This window comes from Brassica rapa, unplaced genomic scaffold (assembly GCF_000309985.2).
Source record: "Brassica rapa cultivar Chiifu-401-42 unplaced genomic scaffold, CAAS_Brap_v3.01 Scaffold0929, whole genome shotgun sequence".
Classification (NCBI taxonomy): domain Eukaryota; kingdom Viridiplantae; phylum Streptophyta; class Magnoliopsida; order Brassicales; family Brassicaceae; genus Brassica; species Brassica rapa.
This window is the reverse complement of record NW_022610865.1, coordinates 59004-62500: the sequence shown is the minus strand read 5'-3', so window position 1 is coordinate 62500 and position 3497 is coordinate 59004. Positions and strand designations below refer to the sequence as shown.

The 3497-nt window shown below is 50.0% G+C and overlaps 2 non-coding genes across 2 annotated transcripts in view; both read right to left on the bottom strand.

The window, feature by feature from the left end:
- LOC117131439 overlaps positions 1-681 on the bottom strand; it is a 3303-nt gene extending 2622 nt beyond the window's left edge. Inside the window, exon 1 of the ribosomal RNA XR_004454627.1 lies at positions 1-681. This exon is cut by the window's left edge and continues 2622 nt beyond it. This is a non-coding gene — a ribosomal RNA (28S ribosomal RNA).
- Positions 682-872: 191 nt separating this feature from the next.
- Positions 873-1028, bottom strand: LOC117131441. The gene has a single exon (XR_004454629.1). It is a non-coding gene; the product is annotated as a 5.8S ribosomal RNA (ribosomal RNA).
- Positions 1029-3497: the final 2469 nt, after the last annotated feature.

Genomic DNA, 3497 nt, shown 5'->3' with positions numbered 1-3497 from the left:
CCGTGTTTCAAGACGAGTCGACTGGCGAGCCCACACGCCGACGCCGTGAGCATGCAGGTGCTGAGGCACGCCGTGAGGCGCGTGCTGTAGACCACGATTAAGGCAGCGACGTCTCCACGGGCGTAACAAAAGCCAGGTCTTAGGTCACCACCTTATTCCGTGTCGGTCCACGGCCCGAATCGATTGGCGGCCCGGATTGCTCCATTCCGCATCCGGCTGGGACGAATCGCGGGCCCCCATCCGCTTCCCTCCCGACAATTTCAACAACTGTTTGACTCTCTTTTCAAAGTCCTTTTCATCTTTACCTCGCGGTACTTGTTCGCTATCGGTCTCTCACCCATATTTAGCCTTGGACGGAATTTACCGCCCGATTGGGGCTGCATTCCCAAACAACCCAACTCGTAGACAGCGCCTCGTGGTGCGACAGGGTCTCGTGGTGCGACAGGGTCCGGGCACGATGGGGCTCTCACCCTCTATGGCACCCCTTTCCAGGGAACTTGGGCCCGATCCATCGCTGAGGCCACTTCTCCAGACTACAATTCGAACGCCAAAGACGTCCGATTTTCAAGCTGGGCTCTTCCCGGTTCGCTCGCCGTTACTAAGGGAATCCTTGTTAGTTTCTTTTCCTCCGCTTATTGATATGCTTAAACTCAGCTGGTGATCCCGCCTGACCTAGGGTCGCGTTGTGGACTTTGGGTCATCAAGAGCTTTTGGACCGGAACGTCTTACTATATGACGAGAATTGAATTCACCACCGCATGTCAAGACGCTCCTGGCGTCCTTAGCTTGGATTTTGGCCAACCGCGTGCGGTAACACACGGGAGATCAGCTTCCGTCCCATATCCTCGTGACGATGGGGGGATGACGATTTGTGACACCCAGGCAGATGTGCCCTCAGCCAGAAGGCTTGGGGCATAACTTGCGTTCAAAGACTCGATGGTTCACGGGATTCTGCAATTCACACCAAGTATCGGATTTTGCTACGTTCTTCATCGATGCAAGAGCTGAGATATCCATTGCCGAGACTCATTTTAGACTTTACATTGCAGCACTGCTTCCGACCAAACACCGTCTCCGGGTTGGCGAAAGCAGGCTGTTTAGTTGCATTTTCCTTGACACTTTTCTTGCCAGGGTTTGGTGATATCCGGAAGCTATAAGTACGATCCAACCAAAACTGATGTCTTGGGCATGGATGAACGCATAACCACGGAATCGGCAAGCACAGTAAGAAACCGGCCAACAAAGAGTGATATTTCATCGTTCTTATGTCGTTTTGTTTTCATGGTACGACAATGATCCTTCCGCAGGTTCACCTACGGGAAACCTTGTTACGAATTTTCCTTCCTCTAAATGATAAGGTTTAGTGGACTTCTCGTGATGTCACAGACGGCAAACCGCCCACGTCGCCGCGATCCGAACACTTCACCGGATCATTCAATCGGTAGGAGCGATGGGTGGTGTGTACAAAGGGCAGGGACTTAGTCAACGCGAGCTGATGACTCGCGCTTACTAGGATTTCCTCGTTGAAGACCAACAATTGCAATGATCTATCCCCATCACGATGAAATTTTAAAGATTATCCGGGCCTGTCGGCCAAGGTGTTAACTCGTTGAATACATCAGTGTAGCGCGTGTGCGGCCCAAAAAATCTAAGGGCATCACAGACTTGTTATTGCCTCAAACTTCCTTGCCCTAAAGGTCATAGTCCCTCTAAGAAGCCGGCCGTGAAGGGATGCCTCCACGAAGCTAGTTAGCAGGCTGAGGTCTCATTCTTTAACGGAATTAACCAGACGAATCGCTCCACCAACTAAGAACGGCCATGCACCACCACCCATAGAATCAAGAAAGAGCTCTCAGTCTGTAAATCCTTACTATGTCTGGACCTGGTCCCGTGCTGAGTCAAATTAAGCTGCAGGCTCCACTCCTGGTGGTGCCCTTCCATCAATTCCTTTAAGTTTCAGCCTTGCGACCACACTGTCACGCCCCCAATCCTGGATAGGATTGTCGGGAAAGCCATGATTCGAGGAAACGAACCAGCCGGTCTTAGGACCTTAAGGAAGGCGTTCCATGGCCAAGATAGAAGGTTAAGGACGTCAGGATGCTGAGACTTAACCTTATAAGAGAGAGAAGTCAGCTAGTACGAGTAAGACGATACCTGGACGAAGTGAACGGGTTGCTCGACTAGCTCAACAAAGCTAGGTTAAGCTCACTCCAGGTCGGCCACTACTAGGTCAGCTCCACTAGCTGGGCTACTCGCTCAATCAGCTGAGGCAGCTGGGAGTCAGCTCATCTCAGCTTGACGGACTGTTTGGGTTTCGGGCCGATGGTCCGGGTCCGGGTCAGTGGCGAGCCATGAGGTCCGGCCATGTGGTCCATGAGTCGTTGGGCTCTTGTGGGCAGGCCGTAGGCTTGAGTACCAAGTCTGGGCTTGGGTTGGACGTGCCTAGAAGGTCTGGAGCCTTCTATATCCGAACAAGTACGATCTGGACCATTGATTGTAATCGATGGCTAAGATCTGTCCCAGAAGGATGCTTCGAAGGGATGTGACTCTTCGCACATGACCTTTGGTTGCCTATATAAAGGATGCACGACCAGAGATCAAGGCATTCAATCAGTTTCTTGAGAAACCAAAGGCAGAGGCCAAATAGAAAGGGAGAGAGAGAGAGATAGGCCGGAAAAGGGTCGGTTGTGGTGGTTTAGTAGCTCCGGCAAGGAGAACGGTTTAGGAGAGAGGAGACCATGTGGTTATGAAAACCCAGGGTATAGAGAAGTTCTGGAGATGGACTCCAAAGCCGTGGTTCAATCCAATAGGGTCAGTGGGGTAACCACCGACTCATCGGCTAAGACCATCGGGCAGTCCCAACCGGTCTAGCCATGGGCGTTTGGATTGTGTCCTATTCTTCTTATTCTTTTCATCTAATTCTTCTTCTACTTCTTCTGTACATTGGCGTTGTAGAAACCCGTTAAAAAAAGGAGAGAGAATGGTCGAGTACCTTTGTAGTGGTCGAGTCGCGGGCGATCGAGAAGTTTTGAAGTATGAAGTGGGCGAAGAAGTGATCGTGAGTTAACTATGAGTCGAATAAGTTGCTCGACCATAGTTAGAAGATGTCTTAGATTGATGAGACAGACGTTTTCGAAGCATAACATTTCTGGAAGCACGACGGTTTAGAAGCTCGACGTTTTGGAAGAATGACGTTTCTTCAGCAGGAAGTTTTCCGCAAAACTTCGTATCAGCGGAATATTATTTCGAAGACATTGGAAACATGATGGGAATTAAGCACGACGGGAAGTAAGCACGACGGGAAGCAAGCACGACGGGATTGAAGCACGATGGGAAAACCAGAAATTGGACGAAAATCCTGATTTCGATATTATGAAATTTTTCGAGGAAGCCGGAGACGCAGGACATATTTTCAGTCAACTTCAGAGATCAAGTGGATTTTATTAAAATTGTTCTGAGCATAAGAGAGGCTGTAGAAAAATATTTGGGATTGATCG